We start from the raw sequence: 22,776 nt of genomic DNA, 5'->3' as shown, positions 1-22,776 counted from the left end.
GGTACTTATGGACGTGAGATTTGCATGTCCCACTAGAAGAATCTGGAATTCTAAGAACTATCTTGAAATCCCAATGCACCTTTCTTTCTTGGAGCTTAATGTAATTTTACCTCGAATCTCCCATGAGTCAATGAATCACAGAACAGTGAATTAACTTACTCAAAAATTATGTGTAGAAAATCCAGGGTCAAAACTCCTTCTAGGAATATAATTTTCACTGGTTTCTATACACTTATACATATGAAGCTACTTGAGTTTACCCAGAGGCAAGATATTATATAAATGCAAGGTAAGCTTTTCAGGTTTTACAGAGTAAATACGAAGACACAGATTTATGTTTTCATCTAAGTCAATACATTGAATCAAGTGGTCCTAATGACAAATAGGCAAAATCAAGTCAATGGAGGCAGTTACTCTGGTTGACCTCTGCCAAGTCCCTCTCCTGCTGCATGGGCTCAGCCGGACCTGTGAGGTTCCCTCCCGCTTGGATGTGTCGTGCACTCACTACCAACGCCGGAGGCAGCTTTAAGACACGATGTCCCAGAGAGCAAGCTAGCCCTGGCAGGCAGCAGGTCCGGGAGCAGAAAGCAGAACTTATGCCTTCCTATTTTTAACACGTTAACTGCCATGAGAGTTGTATTTAACTCACTCTTGTTTTGACCCTGGGGCTGCGTGAAGCATATAAAATCTTACTGGTTGATGTTCTTATTGTCACAATTATTATTGACAGTTTAATTCTAAAAACATGGATTAAATGAATAGAAGTGAATACATTTCATTTTTCTATTTATATTTACCTTTAAATTACACTCAAAGTTTTTATTCTATTTTTGTAAGAAAACACTGCGGCCCCAAGGAAATTTTGTGTGTGTGTGTGTGTGTGGCAGCCAATGTGTTAATTTAGTCACCCTGTTGATGAGTGGAAACCCAAAAAAGCATCAGATGATTCCGGTCCCATGTGCAGACCTGGCCTTTGGGTCTCCCTGGCTCATTGGTATTGATTCCCATCCATCAGGGTGATGGCCCCAACTTCTTCTTCCTTGGATGACTCTCCCCTCCCCACCCCTGCCACCTCGCTGGCCCTGAGCCCATCAAATCATCTCTGGTGGGGACCACAGCTCTTGAAGTGAGTGAATGACCTTAAGCCTTGTCTACTTACAGTACCTTCCCTTTTCTACTTAAAGATTATCTCCGGTTTCTCTGCTTCATGGGAAACTTGCATTGCCTCTTACTTCCTGGGGCTTCTGCATGTCCAGCACTTACTGTCTCACTCGCAGAGGCCCATCTCTATGTGGAAAAAATCTTTACAAGGAACTGTTTCTAGAATGCACATTCTGTCATTCCCTCTCAGAAGTGGCCCTGTCATCCTTCCCCTCTATGTTCTTGTGGGATGCAAACTGAACAGTCAGCCCCACCTGATGTGTTTGCTTATTTCTGGCCCTCTTCCTACTTTCCCATGTGTTCCCTCCATTGTTCTATTCCCAGTCTCCCATTTTCTCCTGTGTCTCCCTCTCCTTCCAATCTGCTATGTCTGTGGAGGCCACCTGTCATCCTCCAGGGGCAGTACTCATGGTCACTCTTTGCAGTCTTCCTCCTTCCTTCTCAGACACTCGAATCATTTTGTTTCCTTGTCTCTGAACTGTCCACTGTTAGGAGACAGTGTTTTAAGGAGACAGCATTATTAGAACAGTGTTTTTCAGAGTGTGACTCAGAACCAGCAGCATCAGTGTCACCTGGAAACTTCTTAGAAATACAAATTTTCAGACCTGTTGAGTAATACAAACTTTGGGGCGGGGACCAACAATGTGTGATTCTGATACACACTCTATCATGAGAGCTACTGACTTAGGAGGTGGTTTTCAGTTGGGGCCTCAGAACTACCCAAGGGTAGTTGCCCTTGAACCCTTGCCCTCAAGGGTTCAGAGGAAAATGCACTGAGAATATTAGCTGAGACTCCAAACCCCAATGTCAAACTCTAGTGATAGAGAGGGGATCACAGTAAGGATCCTTTTTCTCTATTAGGTTAGCCTAAGTAATCTGCAGATCAGGCAGGAAATCCTGCCTCTTTCTCCAAGGCTAACTTGAGGTTTGCTCTTTCCAATCAAACATGAGAAAGATGTGCTCCCACATACATGGCCACTCAGTGCTGGAGATAAAGAAGCCAAACATGCTTCCTGTACATTCTAGGCCTCCAGAGGCCAGCTTGGTAGTTTCAGATGCCTACCGCCACAAGGGAGAAAAGTATTTGATAAAATTTAATATCCTTTCATGGGAAGACCTCAGGAATTGAAGGGAATATCATTAATGTATTAATAATAAAGAGTAACTCTAAAAAAAAAAACCTATGCCAAACACCAAACTTAATGATGAAATGTTAAAAGTCTTCTTTTTAACATCAAGAACAAGACAAAGGTGTCCCATCATCACTTCTCTCTAACATTCTCCCAGCAGTTTTAGCCAGCTTAGTAACATAACAAAAAGGTGTCAAACGTGTAAGGTTTGGGAAAAAAAGGAAGATCATTAATTACAGACATGGTCATTTTAGAATCTACTTACAAATAATTAGAATCTAAGAGAATTAGAATTAGAATGCTAAGAGAATTTAGCAAAGTTGCCTGATAAAAAGTATGGAAAAGTCATTTGCACTTCCATGAATCATCAATAACAGAAATATGTACTTTGTAAATAACTACTACTTAACAATAGTTACAAAAAGTAAGTTTTTCAAGAATAAAATGAAGTAAAGCTATGCAAGAACTTTATGGAGAAAAATTCAAATGTTGTTGAGAAGCATTAAAGAAAAATCTAAATACAGTCACGTGCCACATAACAATGTTTCAGTTAATAATGGACTGCCTGTATGATGGTGGTCTTAACATTATGATGGAGCTGAAAAATTTCTAAAATCTAGTGACGCCATAGCCGTCGTAACATTGTAGTGCAATTACTTTATTTTTTAATAAATTTAGTGTGGTCAAAGTGTACAGTGTTTATAAAGTCTGTAGTAGTGCACAGTAATGTCCTAGGCCTTCCCTCACTGACTCACCCAGAGCAACTTCCAGTCCTACAAGCTCCATCTGTGGTATGTACCCTATCCAAATGTACAATTTTTTTATCTTTTATACCATAGCTTTACTGTACCTTTTCTATGTTTAGATATACAAATACTTATTATGCTACAACTGCCTACAGTATTCAGTAGAGGAACCTGCTGTACATGTTTGTAAGTCCAGGAGCAACAGGCTATACCATCTAGCCGAGGTGTGTAGTAGGCCATACCATATAGGTTTGTGTAAATACACTATAATGTTTGCACGATGACGAAATCACCTAACGACGCATTTCTCAGAATGCATCCCCAGCATTAAGTAGAACATGACTATAAATGGAGAGCTCTCCTGTGTTCATGGATAGGAAGACTCAACATTGATAGGATGTCAGTTCTCCCCAAATTCATCAATGATTCACTGCAGTTGTAACAGAGAATCTCAACAAGGGCGTATGTATATGCGTGTGTGCGTGTTGTACAACTTGACTAGTTGATCCTTTCTTACAAGTTAGATGGATAAGTAAAGGGTTGAGAATAGCTGATACTCCTAAAGAAAATGAACACAGAAGGGAGGGCCACCGTACCTGTTGCCAAACCTTAATATTCTCCTGGAATAATTATGACAGTTGATAGTGGCAGGGAAGACAAGCAGTATATAGGAGAGAGCCCAGAAACAGACTCAGGGGTACACAGGACCTTGATAATTGACTGATGATACTGTACATTGGTGGAAGAAAGAGTAGGGTAGACTATGCAATAACAGTATTGGGACAATTAGTTATTCATGTGGAAGAAATTAATTTGGAACTGTACTCAGATTGTATACGAAAATCAATTGCAAATGGCTTAAAGATTGCAATAGGTAAAATTTTAAAAACTTTAAAAGAAAATAATATGAGAATGTCTTTATAACCTCTGGTATGGAAAAATTTCTTAAATAAATCAAAAAATCCACAAACAATAAAAAGAAAATATGACAAATTCGATTACATTAAACTAAGAACTAATGTTCATTAAAAAAATCCTAAAAGTGAAAAGACAAGCCACAGACTGGAAGGGTATAGTTGTGGCAATGTAAATAAAAAAGATTAGTATTCAGAATGTATAGCATTCTGATTAAAAGAAAAATAGAAACCTCTTACTGGAAAAACAATGGGCAAAGGACATCAACAGGCATTTTGTAGAGAGAATAAATGAACAAAGAAAAGAAGCACATACACATTGGTAATCAAATTAAAACCACAGCAATTTGATAACAATTCAACTATTGGCAAGGATGTGTTTAACTGAGCACCCTCTTACATCAATGGAGGAAGTTTAAATTGGCAAAATCACTTTGGAAATCCATTTTTCTTCTTTTACACCTAAGTAAAATTTCCTAGAGATTCTTGCACATGTGGTAAGGAATCATGTACAAAAATAATCATAACATTTTTTATCACAACAGGAAACCACAAATACCAATTGCTCCATTGACAGAGGAATAGATAAATAAATTTGGCATACTAATGTGATGAAATTATATACAGCAGTAAAAAAATAAATAAACCACAGCTATAGTCATTGACATGGATTACTCTCAGAAATATATATATATATATATTTTAAAAGCACATTGATGGATCAAATGGTAGATTCACTTGCTGGGCATCTACCCAAATGATCCAATGACACTCTACAAAAAAGACACCTGCACTCGAATGTTTATAGCAGCACAATTCATAATTGCAAGGCTGTGGAAACAGCCCAAGTGCCCATCAATCCAAGAATGGATTAATAAAATGTGGTATATGTATACCATGGAGTACTATTCAGCTCTAAGAAAGAACGGTGATATAGCACATCTTATATTTTCCTGGTTAGAGCTGGAACCCATACTACTAAGTGAAGTATCCCAAGAATGGAAAAACAAGCACCAGATATATTCTCCAGCAAACTGGTATTAACTGAGTAGCACCTAAGTGGACACATAGGTACTACAGTAATAGGGTATTGGGCAGGTGGGAGGGGGGAGGGGGGCGGGTATATACATACATAATGAGTGAGATGTGCACCATCTGGGGGATGGTCATGATGGAGACTCAGACTTTTGGGGGGAGGGGGGGAAATGGGCATTTATTGAAACCTTAAAATCTGTACCCCCATAATATGCCGAAATAAAAAAAAAAAAAAAAAGTACATGGCCAAAAAAAAAAAAAAAACACAGAAAAAAAAAAAAAGCACATTGAGAATAATGCAAAGAGCATGACTCTACTTGCACAAAATTCAAAACATTGCAACATTAAGAAATGTACTATTTAGGGTTACAAGTGTTTTTGCTATAATACATGTTTATATTTACTTATTTATTTTTGAGATAGGGTCTCACTTTGACACCAAGGCTAAAGTGCAGTGCTATGATCATAGCTCACTGCAATCTCAAACTCCTGGGCTCAAGTGATTCTCCTCCCTCAGCCTCCTCAGTAGCTGGAATCAGCAGACTGGGCCAACATACCAGCTAATTTTTAAAAACTTTTTGTAGAGATGGGGCCTTGCTATGTTATCCAGGCTGATCTTGAGCTCCTGGCTTCAAAAAATCCTCCTGCCTCAGCCTCCCAAAGTGCTGGGATTATAGGTGTGAGCCACTGTGCCTGGCCTATCATTTCTAATTGACACATAATGCATATTTATGAGGTACAATGTATTTCAATACATTTATACAATGTGTAATGATCAAATCAGGGTAATTAGTATATCTATCACCTCAGTCATTTACCATTTCTTTGTGTTGAGAACATTCAAGATCTGCTCTCCTAGCTATTTTAAAATATACAATAAATTGTTGTAATGATAGTCACCCTACAGTACTATACAACACTAGAACTTATTCCTCCTTTCTAGTTGTAATTTTGTATCTGTTAACCAATCTCTGGCTATCACCACCCCCCACCACCTTTCTTAGATTCTAGTATAACCACTATTCTACTCTCTACTTCCATGAGATAAACTTTTTTGGGGGTATTATGTGTATTTTTAAAAAAATCCTTACATTCTGCAAAACCATGCATTAAAAGTAACAGAGATTATGGATTATTTTTCTATGGAAAAAATAGAAAGAAAATCCTATATAACTCTGTAAACAATAATACAAATCCTAATTAAAAACATTAGAATGATTACGAGACAAATTACATTCTTAATAAATAACTATTATGTAGTCAATTTACAATAAAATAAGTAAATACTACTGCAAATATAAGAATTCATCTTATAGAAAAATGGAAGATAATGTCTTAGGAGAAGGCATAAGGAAGGGTTGAGGAAGCTGCCTTAGGGCAAAATGCCCGAAGATCAGGAAGGGCTGTGTAACATGCACTTCCAAGAACATAAAGCCAAAGTGAGCCAAGAGGAAGAACTTGCAGGGGGTGAGTTGCATGAACAGAAATTCACAGCTTGCTGCATTCAGCGGTGTTAATGTACCCTGCAGTCAGCTGTTCTTCCTCGGTGGTACAGGACATTTATGTATTGGGAAAAACTTTGTATGGACAATGTAACTTCCATGTATTCTAACAGAATTCCCTTATTTACTAATTGTTTATGAACTAATGTGCATGACAGTAACACAAGTTTTAGCATAATGAACTGAACATATATATGTCATGAAACTATGAGGAAAGGGAATATGAAAATCAAATTTGAGAGCAGTTGCCTCTTTGAAGGAAAGAGCAGGAAAGACTTGATTAGGGGTTCCAGAGAATTAATTTCCTTAAGCTGAATTATGGATACACAGGCAGCTCTTTTATTACTACTCTTTAAGCCATATATATGTATTACATATTATCTCTAGTATAAGTGATGTATTTCATAATAAAAAGTCAAAGCAAGTGGTTGAGTATTTTCATAGTAAAATGTTAGGAAGATATAAAATGAACAATCAAAAATTGAAGTGAATTATGTAATTTACTAAGAAAAGAAACTAGGATTTTTTTTATTTTAAAGACAGACAATATTTGCTAACTGTAAAATATGCAAGCGCTGTAAAAAAGTAGAAAGAAGAAACAAAATTAAAAATCCCCCAAAAGTCCATCACCAAGAGACCTTATTTTGGTGATTATATATATATATTATAGTATACATGTATGTATGTATAATTTTATAGAAATAGGATTATATTATACATTCAGGTCTACAACCTATTTTTTTTTATTCAACAATATGTATTTATTATCTTTATGATATAATAATCATTTGACTTACTAGTGGTTCATGGAATATATGAGTCAAAATTTACATTGCCAATAAGCTACTTTTGGGCACTGAAGACATTCCTTATTTTTTAACTCTTACAAATAGCATTTCATTTACCATATTTTCAAATAATTCTTTAACATTTGTCTGATTATTTCTTTAAGATTCATTCTGAGAAGTGGAAATGCTATGTCATGAACTCTTTTGGTCAGGGATAAGTTGCTCTTTGTAAAAATAATTTCTTTTTATTTAAACAGTATTTTGGGTTTCTTTTATAGAAGGAATGCTAATAGATGTTTTGTTTCAGTATTTTATCTTCTAGGATCAAACTGTCCCTTCTATAACTGATCATGCCCTACAGAGAAAGGCATGAGTCAGAAAGCTCTACACAACTCCCAGGAGTCAGAGTGGTGAGGCTTACTTTTAAAAGGTCTGAAAAATGCTTCATGGAAGGCTCAAATCAAAGGCTTCATTGATTAGACTCAGGATTACCAAATGGAGCCGCCAATGAAGAATATAAATAGATGAGGGACAGACAGGTGGACTGTCTAGAAACAGAAATGGGGAATGAAAAGGGGTCAATGGAGGAAGCCAGCAGGGAGATGAGATCAAAGTGGTGAGAGCACACAGAAAAGCTGAAGAAAGAATGAGGGCACTTTTCAAAGACATCGTGAAACTGGAAAGAAGGGGAATCAACGTGATGAGTACAAGAGATTGATATGAGTCCGCAGCACAAGGCAGTTGGGAGGGGACCCGGTCAGGAAACCAAAGCACACTGGGTCCAAACAGAAAAACAATGAATGTAACCCTGCATTAAATTAAAAAGAAAAAGTTATTGAAGAAACTCAAGAGATAGAACCATCTGTAGAAATGCTTTTGCTTTGTTATGAGGGAAATAATAAATATAAAATGAGAGCCCTGGTAAATGTGAACATTGGTCAAAGACCTTGTAATTAAAAAAAAGTGTAGAATTTCCTTCACAGTGTGAGTGAGGGTAAGGAAAGCTGGCTACTCCTCTGGAGGAAAAAAATAAGGTCTACTAGGGTTCATAAAACGAGGTAGTGGAGGGAGGTGACGAGGACATTTAGTTTAGATGACGAAAAGGATTTTGATGAATTTCTCACCCGAGCCAAGAATACACAATGCCAGATAACAGCTCAGGCTTTGTGCAAATATTTCCTGCACAAATGATTCGCTCCCAAGCTCAGGACGGCAAAAAGACCAACCGAGGAGTCATTAGCACAAAAACACCAACAGAGGAAGTGACCAAGATGGAGGTCTATAAAGGTCACATCTTAATGGGGAGATGTTGGTCAAAGGGTGCAAACTTTCAGTTATAAGATGAATGAATTCTGAGGATGTGATGTACAGCCTGGTGACTACAGTTAACAATACTGTATTTGTACATGAGATTTGCTGAGAGTAGATCTTAAATGTTCTTACCACACACATAAAAAAGGTAACCAAGGTGAGGTGACAGACAGGTAAATAACTTGATTGTAGTAATTATTTCAAAATATTTACATATATCAAATCATCACATTATATGCTTAAACTTATGCAATTTTATTTGTCAATTATACCTCAGTAAACCTGAAGAGAGAAAATCAACATGCAGGCATTTTTTCAATTAAAAGAATCCCCCAAACCAAAAAGTTTTTAAAAAGACCTACATGTCAATTAAAAAGTGATTATTGCATAGTAAAAAATATAAAAGAAAATAAAAATAACTTTTAATTTCAACCCCTTAATCTCACAACTCTTCATTTTTTAATATATACTGCATATCTATGTCTTTAGCTCGGTATCCTCTCTCTTTGAATCTATTTTGTAGTATCTGTTTTTACAAAAATGGTTGTAATCTGAATCCTATGGAATGTTACTTTCTATGTCATAAACACTATTCTTTTTCAACATAATTTATAAGGACTACTTGGTATTGATTATGTACGATAGTTTACTTAGCCAATTTTCTGATGCTGGACATGATGCCTGTTTCAAATTTTTCATATTATAAATATTGCTGCCCTGAACTTCCTTAATGTAAAATCTTTGCACATATTAATGATTACTTCCTTAGCATAAACTCAGGCATGGGAATTGTTAGAGTAAAGAATAAGAACATTTTAAAAGCTTTTCATTTGTATTGCTAAATTGCCCTCCAGAAAGAGTATGTTCATTTATACTCTCATAGCAGAGAAGAGAGAACTATTGGAAAACTCATTATATTTTTCAAAGGAGATGAAAAAAGATCCTAGAAACTACATTTTGAACTATAGACTTTGGAATTATCTAAACTGAATTTGAGTCTCAGCTATTCCACTCACTGGCCATGAGACCTTAGACAAGTTACTTAACTTCACTCAACCTGTTTCCTCATGCGTATTGGGATAGCAACTACCTAAAGTTTTTTTTATAGGATTAAATGAAGCAATGTATAAAATGCTTAGCACAATGCCTGACACATTGCAAACACTAAAAATGTAATAGTATTCCTCAGAATAATTTGTTTCTCTAGGGTTTTACTGTGAAACTTACCAAGAACAGCACGTGGAATTAGGCACCAAGGAAAAGGAATTCAGATCACAGGACCCATGAAAAGAAAGCATCGAGAGCACCAGAAAGCTGGTTCATACATATGGCTCAGAAAAAAGTCTTCCGAACAAGAAAATTAACTGAATCGAAATCATTCAATAGTGGTGGTGTGAGTGTAGCAGTGTAGCCATGTGAGGCTGTAACACAAACACAACCAGCACTTTCGTGCTAAATGGATGGAAGGAAATGAAAGCACCACAGGAAATCTTACTCTTTTGCTGTGAGGCCCAGCTGCTCTGTAGACCTGTTGCAAGCAAATAACGACAAGTTTTGGAAAAATTACAAAAGGAAGGTTGCAAGCCCTGGGATGCATAAGCCGGGTGCTGTCACAGTGAGTTGATAACACTACCTAAGCAATAATAGGAGTGATGACCTCAAGAAGAAGAGGAAACGGAGGGATGGGGGAAAGGGAGAAAGAGAGGGAGGGAGAAGAAGGAGGAGGATAAAGAAGGAAGAAGAGGAAAGTAGGAAGAAGGAAGAAGAGGAAAGGAGGAGGAAGAGGAAGGGAAGAAGCAGGGGAGAAAATATCCAAAGTATACAGACCAAATGCATGTGTCCACCGTGCTGGCCCCAATAGATCTCACTAGGGGGGAGCAGCCCCATGGATGTATAAGCTGGGAATGGGCAGGTGAGAACTCCTGGCTTATGACAAAGCAAGCATTTCTACAGACACATCCGGTTCTATTTCCTCAATAGTTTCCTCAATAACTTATTATCACTTATCATCACCTGGATGATGACAAGGATCTAGAGTGAAAGTGGGAAGTACAATAATGAACATGGAATTTGAATAGACATGGAAGGATGGAAGGGTGTTCTAGAAACCCTCAAGAGGAACTAAGGATTATAAGACATTGCTGGGACTTTCTCTGTCAAGTGCAGAACAAGTTCCTTCTCATGACACTCATGAGAAAAGTTCCTTCTCATGACATTGTGGAACCACAAAAACCACAAACCTAGAATGCAGAGAGGAAAATTAAGAAGAGTTAAACCTGGTCTCATTTTTGCCTTCTTGTCGGTGTGGCTTGATTTCACCAAGGTAGGAAGGGACAAGTGGTGGGGGTGGGACAGGAAGGAAAAAGAGTAAGAAGTGTGGGGTGAAGGAGGCCACCAGTCCCCACCATGGCTGTTCCCAGGGTGACCCAGAGATGCATAAGATGACCCTTCTTTCAAGGAGCTCCAAATCCAGTTAGGAAGGTGAAATCCCCTGGTGTGAAAAAACAAACACCTAATAAATGGCCAAGAAGGAACAACAGATACAGTTGGGTGTGGGCTGTGGGCAGGCATAGCTGGAAAAGCTTCCGGGTGTAGGAAACCTGGGTTGGTGTCTGGACAGGTGATAAGGAGAGAGGAGGTTCTAGATGGGGGAATCTTCAGGAACTAAGCAGGAGGCAGGAATGAGAAGGAAGGGAGACTGGGGACACGTACCACCACATGAAATGGGAAGAACGGTCAAATGGAAAGAGCCTGGGTTTTGGGGCCAAGATGACTTGTTTTCACCACTCACAAACAGGTAGCCCTAGAGCCTCAGTCTTCTCATCTCTTAAATGAGGATAATACCCCCTTTTCAGAGTTGTGGAAAGGATTTAAAAAAAAGAAGAAGAAAAGAAAAAAAAGCACTGTACTAACACAGTTCCTGGTACATAGTGCTCAGAAAGTGATAGATAATTTTATTATATTACTACTCCTAGAAATAAAAGCACAGCATAGAAATGAGGGGATAGGAAAATGATAATATAAAAAACAAGTTGAAGATTTCCAAAATGAAAGGGTTCAAATAAAAAAGGCACAATTCAAGGGGTGATAAAAATTAAAGAAGAGGTGGATTAGAGCCAGGCTACTTCCAGACGGTCCACAGATCAGCATCACCTGGGAGCTTGTAGGAACTAGACATTGGCCCCGCCCCAGGCCTCCTTAATTAGAATTTCTGGGGGGTGGAGCTCAACAATCCATAGGTTAATAATATCCCCACCTTGAAGTTTCAAAGTCCTGGGCTGGAGGATTTGGAAAAGTTTCTTGGCCATGAGATGAGTTCAAAATAGACATACTTGCTTTCCAGTTAGCTCTGACCTCAAATTGATCTTTTCACAGGTGCAAGAGGGTTATTAATTTATAAAGAAAGCTTAGAGATTTTGTAAGAAAAGTAAAACTAGGGGAAAGGATTAAGGTTGATAATAGCTGACAATTCTAGTCACGGTAAATGGAATAAAGTAGATTTTTGTCAGTTTAATTATTATTTTGCTGCTAGTAAGTTGAGGATTTTGGAATTCTGGATCAATATGGACCATTTAACCCACATAACAACCCTCTGTGGTAGATACTCTTACCATCCCCATTGTACAGATGAGGAAAGTAGGGCATAGAGAGGTTTCCAAGGTTACAGGGCTAATAAATGGCAGAGCCAAGATTTGAATCCAGGTGGTGAGACCCCAGAATCTGCTATTTTAGCCACTAGTCTGCACCGCTTCACACCCACCATAATATACTGAACCACTCCCTTATTATTGGACACAATAAGGTTTTCCCTAGTGTTTCAAAAAATAAACACTGTGAAGAACATCTTTGGGCATAAGTCTTTAACCCATATTTCTGATGATTTCTTTATGATAGAGTCTCAGAAATAGAATTGTTTGGTCAAAGTCTGTGAATAGTTTTAAGGCAGTTGTTTTCTGGAAAATGTGTTATGAGAGAACCACTGTTTTTCAATCCACCAGCATTATCTTTAAAGTATTCTTGATAAGGAAATTAATATATCATTTAAAAAATGCTTCTTTTATTCAAGTATAGTTAAAATATTTTTATTTTTCACCATCCATATGCTTTTCCTTATTTCAAAACCATTACATCCTTTGGCTGCTTTTTTGAAGCCATAGTCTTGATGTTATTCCTATTAAATTCTATGCGTGCTTTATATATGGAAATTTGAAACTTCGGCATGCTTGTTGCAAATTTTTTGGAGTTTGTTTTCATTTTAATTTCATTATGCTTTTTAGTATTTAAAATGTTTATATAATCAAATCTATCACATTTTCCTTCACCATATCTGCTATTTTCATACTTACTCATTCTCATAAAATATCTACTGCTCCCCACTCCAAAAAAAAAAAAACTTTCCAAACTTCAAGTTATAACTTGATTGAGCATATTTATAGTGAGACGTTATTTCTCTGGAAAGCGAAGTAAGCTGTTTGTTTATTTTTGCTGTGAAACCTGTCTAAGCTGGAGAGGCAGCTGGACAGTGGGAAGAGCAGAGAGCCAGAGGTAAGTGGAGTGGGCAACCTTGACCAGGCCTACCGTGCGTGTTGTGTATAGTGTCACTTTCTTTGACAAGCCACTCTGCCTTTCTGTGCTCTGGTTTCCTGATTTGTAAGATGGAGATAATACCTTCCCTGCCCATCTCCCTCATTTATCCCCTGACATGGTCTGAGGATCAAAAGAGTTAATGATAGGAGGGTGCTTTTGTTGATCACTGACTGCTGCTGTACCAGTCTACATATTGAGACTTGCTCACTCATTAAGTCACTCATTTACTTGTTCATTCGCTGATTGATCCATTAAGCTCCTCCAAGTACCAGGCACTTTGCTGGATTCCAGGGTTTCAACGTTGCATAAGACATGCTGCCCACACTTGATGGGCTCATACAATGTGTATTAGTGCATATAAATCTTTTAACAATCAACAAGGTGGGTAATGTTAATAACCCCAGTTTATAGATAAGGGAAATGGGGCACAGAGAGGTTGAACAACCTGCCTAAGATCACATAGCTAGTAAGCTGTCAAGCTGGGATACAGGCCTGGGCCGTCTAACTCCAGAGCCCAGGCTTTTAACCACTATACAACTGCACTGCTTTTCAAAAGATGAGGGTGGAAATTGGCTAATTACAAAGAGCATGAACTTTATTTGGAATATTTTCATTTTTAAGAGTGTAAAAAAGAAAAGGCCACCCCACCTGGCCTCCTTGTTACCTTTTCCCCCCAACCTCTTTTTTTTTTTAATTTCAGAATATTACAGGGGTACAAACATGTTGGTCACATGTATTGCTTTTGGTATAGTTTGAGTCAGTTACAAGTGTGGCCATCACCTAGATAGTGTGCAGTGAACTCGTTTGAATTTACCCAACCCCTCCTGCCGCTCCCCCCCCTGACCTGTTGTTAATCTACAAACACTTAGCACAGGGGCTGTGGATGCAGGGATGATCCCACCCAGATCCTGACTTGGAGGGGCTCATGATCTGGTGGACTGGAGGCCTGAGGGTTCCCCTCCCCATCCTGGCTGTCTGAGATCAGCTGGCTGAGATCCTCTTTGTCTTCCTACTCACCTTCTCCCACAAGGGCTACCAGATTGGAAATCTGGGTACCACGCTGCCGTCTCTGAGTGCACAGTCCAACCCAACGTCTGACACATGGTTGGAGCCTAGTGGGTGAACTACACTACACCGAGGCTTATGTCAAATGACAGAATTTTTAGAAAGACTCTACGATAGATATGATAATTTTTTCAACCATCAAGTTCTACTAAGAGGAGAAAAATGAAACATTTTTCCTAAGGACAAAGAATTATTGAGGGGAACAATCACAATCTCTTTGAGCCTGCTTCTTTCTTGCTACATGAAAAACAACAAATAAACAAGAAACATGCTTGTTAGGAACTCTCCCAACAGAAAATATGGGAAGAACTCAAATTCCTCTATTTTTCCATCTGTTAGTGCTTTTGCTTATGTGTGTGTGTGTGTGTGTGTGAGAGAGAGAGAGAGAGAGAGAGGGAGGAAGTAAGAGAGAGGGAGGGAGGGAAGGAGGGAGAGAGAAAGACTTGTTGAAGGAAGGATAGCTAAAATTAGCTTCCTCTCTGCAGGTATCACATTACCTTTGCCCCCATCATCACTGATAAGCATTCACTGAGGATGGAGGAAAACAGGTTTCCACCCTGGTTCCCAGGGAGGAAAAATCAATTGTGGATGAGAAACACATAAAAGCAAATTAATTCAGGTTACTTAACCTAAGAAATCTCCGCTCTTTCTGCTTTTTCAATGTAAGGAAAGACCTCAGAGACTAGCTGAGCCAAAGGATACGGGCCACTTAGGCACCTACCCTGCACCAGGCACTGTGTTAAACATTTCCACATGCAGCTCATTGAAACCTAACCACCATGCTGTGAAGGAGACATTACCTTAGTTTTACAGATATAAACGGAATGTTCTCTAGTAAAACCTGAGGCTCAGACATGCTAATGTCTTGCCCAAAGTCAGAGATGGAAAGTCCAGTTTTAACCAAACTGCCCATGGCAGAAGCTGACCTTATGTTTGCTCATTTCACATTTGACTACCTCACTCATTTGGCTCTGCCTAATTATAATGTCTGTTCATTTCTGTGGCTTCAAGTAATAATACAGTTGTTTGAGCAACTGAATCCAAGAGTACACATTTAATCAGCATTTCCTAGTAGCCACCTGGGGTGGAAATTGGACTAAAGTTCTCTGCAACTTTCCAACAAACACTATCACACATGTCTGGATTGTTTCCTGCCTGATGAACAGGTGATGTGGTTACCAAGAGTGCATTGCATTATGAAATAGGAACCACCTAAATCCTCTAATTCTCACTGACTTTAATAAAGTTCAGGTGTGCACCTCAATCAGTGCTTATTGGATCTGGAAGGACGTGAGCAAAAAGGAGAAAAAAGTCTATCAGGCTGGCATCAGGCAAGGGTTGAACCAAAACTACCAGGCATGAGTGAAGGTTACATGTGCCACTTTATGGCAATGACAAATAGGTAAAGTCTAATGTCCATTCACCCTTAACTGAAAGGCTCCCAGAGATGAGAAAAAGAGAGAGAGAGAGGAAGAGAGAGAGAGAAAGAAATTATATTTGGTATGGATCAACTAGACCTTCCCGATCCTATTTTATATTATGCTACAAAAGTTGTCAAGGAGTCTTCTGGATCAGAGACAGCTTTTTTTTGGTCACCAACCATGAAGTTCCTACACTTAGTACTTCAGAGGTTACTGATCCCCAGTCTTGGTTGATGTCCAGCTTCCTCTTGTCTAGCCCAAGATCACTTGGATGATGGAGCCAAAGGATGACAGACCAGAATCCCAAGCCTCACCTCTCCATATGCTCTCCCTCACCGCCCACATCTAATGAGTAACTGAGTTCCGTGGTGGCGTCTACCTCGGAGATATCTCAAGAATGTAGCTGTTTTTCTCCATGGCCACTACCACAGCCACCATGATTCAGGCCATCATCACCACCGTCTGAATAATTATAATATCTTTAAGTGGTCTGGTCCAAACGAACTCCCTTCAACCCAGCATCCACATGAAGCCAGAATGATGGCACTGTAAACAAAAATGCCTACCAAGTCCCTCCTCTGTGTAAAACTCTCCAGCAGCTCCCTTTGCCCTAGGATAAATAATAAAAATAATAGCCAACAATTACTGAGTACATACTCTGTGCATATCTTATCTCAATTTTGCAGCAATACTATGAGGGAGGTACTGGCTTCATTACCGTTAATTATTGAAGCTAAATTACTTGACTGAGGTCCCACAGCTAGGAAGTGGCAGACCTATGACTCAAACCTGGGTCTGTAAGACTAGAGTGCATTCTTTAACCTCCGTGCTGGCCTGCCCATCTCTCCAGCTCCATCTCTCAATGAGCCCCTCTTGATCCTTAGCTCTTTGAACCCCTTGCAAGTCCTAGAACTTGACATGCTGTTTCATGCCTTCGGTTTGTGGATGTTTTTGCACGCAAATCTCTCTCCTATTATGCCGTCTCCCTTTTGTCTATCTGCTGGAGCATCTCATCTTTCAAGATTCAACTCAAGTGTCACCTCGTCCATGAACCTTTCCCTGACTCCTCCCCGAGTTGTGTATTACTGTTTCCTGCTTATGCTTCCATTACGACAAACACAATACTTTACAGCCTGCACATGAATGAGTATGACTCCCTCTCTTAGATGTCTATGACTTCCTTAAATGTTGGGACTGTGTCTTAGCAATTGATTTTATCCGTAGTATCCAGCACAGTTCTTGGCACACAGAAGGTTTACTGTAAACATTGTTGAGTGAAAAAAAAATATTTGTTTGAACATGAAATATTCATGTTCATGTTCATTCAATTCATGTTCATGTTCATTCAATATTCATGTTCAAAGTGCTTATTGGATCCGGAAGGATGTGAGCGAAAAGGAGAAACAAGTCTATCAGGCTGGCGTCAGGCAAGGGTTGAACCAAAACTACCAGGCATGAGTGAAGGTTACACGTGCCACTTTATGGCAATGACAAATAGGTAAAGTCTAATGTCCATTCACCCTTAATGTCCATTCACCCTATCTTGGTTAGATAGAGGATCCCATGCACTACATTGTGAAATTTATATTTCATTTATCTACAGCATCAATAATTGGTAATATATTTTTTCTTTACTTAGGACATATGAAGCTTTGAAGAGGTACTACAGGGTAATTAAAAAAATTTGACATCCTCCCAATTAGAGCTATGGATAGGGATGGAGGTAAGGCACTATAGTCCACCTGCCACACCAGTTTTCACCTGGGACACTTTTCAGTGATAACACTGAAATGTCACTGGATAAACCAAATTTGGTATCAAGGTTATATACATATTTACCTTATCAATGGGAGCATGGATAATTCACATTTTAACTGAAATGCACACATTTTATTATATACAATAAAATAAACTGAAAAGAATAAAGTTAATCTGAACATTTAATTTAAAAGCAAGAATACAGCAATGGAAGACCATGCCCAATTCAAATGATGAAGACCATGCCCAACGCAAATGATGCATTCTTTCCTCAAGTGCTAGAAATGCCAAATCTGCACCTGTGCACACATATGGCAAATGCTACATGGCAGGCAGTCTTCCTGATGACGAGCAGCCAAGTGCAATTCCCAAAGGATACACCTGGGCCTACCTCAAAACCAAATATATCCTCAACACTCCCATCCATCCTTGCCTCTTGCCTCCAGGGAGAGCTCTTTGCAAAAGCCTTCCCAGGTCTCACAAACTATAAACAACCTCAAAGAACTTTGTTTCCTTTAGAGAGCTTATCTTAGTTTGTAATTACATAGTCAATACTTAGTTATTTTAGTAACAGCTGCCTCTCCAAAGCATCTGTAAGCTCCAGGACCTTGCCTGGTTTTATTCACCATTTTGAGGCCAGTGACTGTCAGATAGCCAGGCACTCTATATAAATATTTTGAATGAATGAATGATAATTTTTTTCCCTCTTACTCATTTCCTTGTTCTCTTAAGGATTATACACAACTCCTCACCCATCTCAAACTTGTAGTCAATTCATTCTGCTAAATTATCCCCGTACCCTATCACAAAGATCAGTCCTTATTTTCTAATCCTCTCCTCTCTAATCCCTCCCACCCCCCACCCCCATTCAAACAATCTTCCTAGAAACGGCAGCTTCTAACCATCCTGAACTTTTTGACACGGTTGGGATCCAGTTCAAGATTATGCAACATGAAAAAATGAACAAAATAAAGGAATATGTGGAGACTGGAGTGGCTATTAGGTTATTTTAAACAATTTATGCAGCTCCTAAAGAAACTGTTAATTCAGTAAAATTCCAACCACTCTGTTTTATCATATAGATAAAACCAGGTTGATTTGCTAATTTTTTCACTTCTCAATGTTTGGGCCTAGCACAGAAAGTCTTGGAGAAGAACTGAGTGTGCTGATAGCTGGCAGGAAGTAAGCCACATGTGTGGTCTCTTAGCAGAATTATCAGGAGGTTGTTCCTAAATAACAGGGGTCTGTGCTCCAGGATTCTTCTCCACTCAGGGGTCCTGGCCTGCTCCTTCCTTCCCACTTCCCACATCTTCCCCTCCCACCTTGTCTACCACAAAGCTGTGTCCCTGAGCCCCTTTACAGGGCCGCTGGGAGGCAGGTATAAAACATATAAAACACCCACTCTCCCAGGTTCCTACAGAGGAAAAATCCTAGGCATGCCATGCCGGGGTCCTAGGGTAAAAGAGGAACGGCAACGCAAAGGTGTAACTGGCAAAGTTCTGTTTTAAGGAATAGGAACAAGTACCCTGTTAAGTTCTGGAAATCTACAGCACTGCAGGAACTATCCTTCAGTAAGTCCCCTCGGTACCAGGCTCTACCTAGACTGCACTTGGAAAGTCCAGTTTAAGGGGGGAAAAACCAGGTAAGTATAGTACTTGCCATGTGCTCTTCCCCAATGCGCCTTTCTTCGAATTCCCGGTAGAGTCAAGGCAAGCAAATGGGATGTATTCTCCTTAGCAGGCTCCCTACCCTGAGGACCACCTCAGTGAAAGACATTTGAGGACCAGAGAGGTGTTGCTAGAAGGGAACACCGAAGATTGAGGGATGTGAGCAGTGACGGTGACATCATTATCTTCTGGTACCTTCATTAGGTAGGAGGTGGATAAAGAATTAAAAGGAGGGGACAGAACGAGTAGAGTAGGAAAGGATATGGGTAAAAAAGAAGAGAGGGATAAATAGACACAGACGCTAGTATAGGCATTGTCTCTAGAAGACAAATGCTTTTGTATCATTTGATTTAAAAAAACCCATGTGCATATATTATCTATTGAAAGCGACAATCTTAATAATAATGAAAGATTTCATCAATCTGGTACTCTTGCCTTTTCTCCTCAAGGAATATGGAGGCTGGTGACCAGGACCAGGGACTGACATCCTAGTTTGGTGCCACTGAGGCTAGGTCCCCAAGGCAGCTGGCGGCTTGGACCAGAAATCCAGCGAGGGCACTCACGGCTCCGGAGGACCTGGCGGACGCTGTGGCCCTCCCTTCCATACACTTACACTCTAGAAAGCTACCTGTCCCCTTGCGGACACACGGAAAGAGAGTTCTTTCACATAGTAACACAGGCAGAAACTAGGAGTCACAGGACACCACCCACGGCCGGCGTGTTACTGTGCGCTCCCGCTTCTCTGCATGGGAGACCCACTTCCCCTTGGGGGGTCGCTGAACAGTGCAGTCCTGCGCCGAGGAAACCCTTGATCCTGTAAACCTGGGTACTAACTTCCCCCACGACCTTCACGAAATGCTCCTAGGCCGGAGCTGCTCAGGCGTGCGCCCCTCGTCTGGCCCCGAGCCCTTGGCCCCCAGACCCGCCACAGCCCCTCCCCGCTGGGGGCGCTTCCCCCCGCCCTCCTCCAGTCCCTGGTCCTACCTGCGCCCCTGCCCGGGCTCCTTCGCACAGGGGCAGCTCCCGCCCCTCGGCTGTGGGTCGCCACCTGGATGGGCTCGGGTCTGAGCCCAGGACGGCACACGGGCCCCGCTCTCAATGCCAAGGTCACGGTCTTGCAGAGGCTCGCGCGGCTCCCTGGCGCGCCAGCGCCCGCTCCCGGTCCGGCCACAGCAGCCCCCGCGGACCCTCTGGGCGGCCGCGGCGCCCCCGCCCCGGAGCTCCGCCCCTCTCCCGCTCCCCGCCCGCCTGCCCCCTCGGGGTCCCCGACTGCCGAGCCCCGCTCCCCTCGGAGCCCACTCGCGGGCTGCTCTCTACGCCCCGCCGCAGGCAGCCCCGGCGCCGCACCGTCTCCCTAGCCAAGACTGAGCTGAGCCGACTCCTCCGGAGCCGGGCGCCGAGGGCGCGTCTTCCCTTCCCCGAGGGCCACGCGCCCCGTCTGGTCGCCGGAGACGGCGGGCCCAGCGCTCAGGTCCCCTCCTGTCCTCTCCCGCGCGGCGCGCGCCAGGGGTCCCGGCTCCCAAATCCTGCTCCTGCTGTCGGGGAGATCCGCTTCCCCCAACTCCCATTCCTTGGAGGTGGAAAGAGGCTTGCGACGCCACCAGCGTTCTCTGTGCCGAGGGTGGGACAATTTTTTTCTCATGTAAGGCCAGAGATTCACAATAAAATAAATTTAAACCCCGTGCCCAAACTCTTACTCATTATGCAAGACTCAGGTCGAGCGTTGCCCATGGCGCAAGACCCTTTCGGTGCGGACAAACAGCCCCCGCCTTCCACTGTCCCGCGCGAAAGGGCACGCGGTCCTCCGCAGTCCTCCCTGGCGGCCGCCGCCTGTTGCCCCTGTCTCCTCCACCCGACCCTGCTCCTGGATCCGGCCTTGCTCATCTCTGTCCTCAGCCTCTGGCACTGTGCCTGCCACCCATCATGGCACTAGAATATTTTATGAATAAGGGGAAAATTAATTTCTTTTGCAGGAAACAAGTGTTTTGCTGTTTACCCTCAAAGAAAGCATACTCCTTTGGGTGAGCAATTTGCCACTCTCTATAAAGAACCCCCCAAAATATTAATATTATCTCCTCTTTAATGCGGTATTCTGCATTTGGGGAAATTTCCAGAACAAAATAATATTTATGTGCAGATGTTTGTAGCAGAGTCATTTATTACAGAAAATAATTTTAAAAACCACAAAAAGCAAACACAGCCAAACTGTCAGCAGTAGGAAATTGCTTAAATAAATTAGAGTGACTTAATGGGATATTATACAACTGTTAAAATGATAACCATCAAGACAGAAGTGCTTCAAATTCTTTTTAGAACAAGGAGGGAGTATGTCTTTATTTATAAAGCAAAAAAGAGAAAAATATGAAGTAACGTGATGAAGCATTTACAAAATAATATTGAGCAAAAGTGTAAAAAATTGTATTGTTACCGCACTTAATAATTTCAAATAAAAATGCAGCTTTCGTCTTTGCAAATGGCCATAACACCTACCTCAAGAGGTCCTTGGAATCTTAAATGAGATGTTCAAGAAAAGTGTCTGATACATAGTGGATACTCAGCAAAAAGTTTCCATTTGCTTTCTTCAAAGGAACATGAACTTACATGTGTCAAATACACCATGATAGCCCCCCGTTCTGCCCATTTGGCTTCCTGCCACTCAAATGCAGGATAGAAGAAGTTGAGCATTTGCTCAAGCACCAGGGTATAGTGAAGGGGGAGAATCTAGTCAATAAGAATAAATGTCAAACTCTCCCTCTTGCCCAAACACCCAGCAATACAAGTTGGCAATGGGGGATTTGGCTCAATAGCAGTACATACTGAGGTATAGTAGAGTTTTGTTGCTGCTGTTGTTGTTTTCCCTCAGGCTAGCCTCAAACTCCTGGACTCAAGGGATCCTCCTGCCTCAGCCTCCCAAGAAGCTGGGATTATAGGTCTACATCCCTGTACCTTGCTCTGTCTTAGAGATTTCAGTTGGCTATAAGCACAGCCTTGTCAGCACCCAAAGGCTGAATTAATTTAGTCCAAAAGCTGGACAAGGCGATAATGTTAGAATGAACTAATCCTCTTCAAATGGTCAGCTCACACCTGGGCATAATATTTAAATCTGGGCACTGCTTTTGAGGAAGTGTCACTCTCAAAGCTATTATTGCTCCAGTTTTAAGGATGTATTAAGAGAAACTGACGCTTACAGAGTGTAAGGTATCCAGGATTGGGCAACTGGGAGTTGGCAGAGCCAAGACCTGAATCTGTTAAGCTTGACCTCAGTCCAGGTGCTTGGTCACTTCGCCAGTTTGTCCCTGTGTGTGCACCTTCTACTAGGAATGGCTTTGCATGGTACACAGACAATAACAGTAAATAACAGTGGATCTCAAGGACAAAAAGCTAAGCTCTTTTTTCAATTCTCTTTTTCCTGTGGAATATGTCAAGGGGGAAGTATAATTTTGTATAATAGTATTTGTCTTCACACCCCTCTAACTCTTGCTAATCTCCTGTTTTCACAAAGAGAGAGCTTGCCTCTCCCTTAGAACCTTTGCTAGGCAACAGCTCCTAAGTAGAATTTAATATCATCATTTTCTCTTCTGTCTATTATTCCTCCTGCTGTTAATCTCTAATTGATATAGTTTTCTGCTTACAAGGCAATGTAGTTTCCATTTAAGGGAAATTTTCTTAAGTAAGAAAAATAAGTAATTTC

General features: G+C 40.8%; 1 protein-coding gene across 1 annotated transcript in view; it reads right to left on the bottom strand.

Annotated features, from left to right (window-relative positions):
• The window catches only part of CASR (calcium sensing receptor), a 73,036-nt gene extending 52,798 nt beyond the window's left edge, over nucleotides 1-20,238 (bottom strand). The window contains exon 1 of the mRNA XM_012780503.3: nucleotides 20,070-20,238. The gene's annotated coding sequence lies outside the window, so the exon portion shown is untranslated. The remainder of the gene's footprint in view (nucleotides 1-20,069) is intronic.
• Nucleotides 20,239-22,776: the final 2,538 nt, after the last annotated feature.

This window comes from Microcebus murinus, chromosome 1 (genome assembly GCF_040939455.1).
Source record: "Microcebus murinus isolate Inina chromosome 1, M.murinus_Inina_mat1.0, whole genome shotgun sequence".
Lineage (NCBI taxonomy): Eukaryota > Metazoa > Chordata > Mammalia > Primates > Cheirogaleidae > Microcebus > Microcebus murinus.
This window is presented reverse-complemented; position numbering and strand designations above follow the sequence as displayed.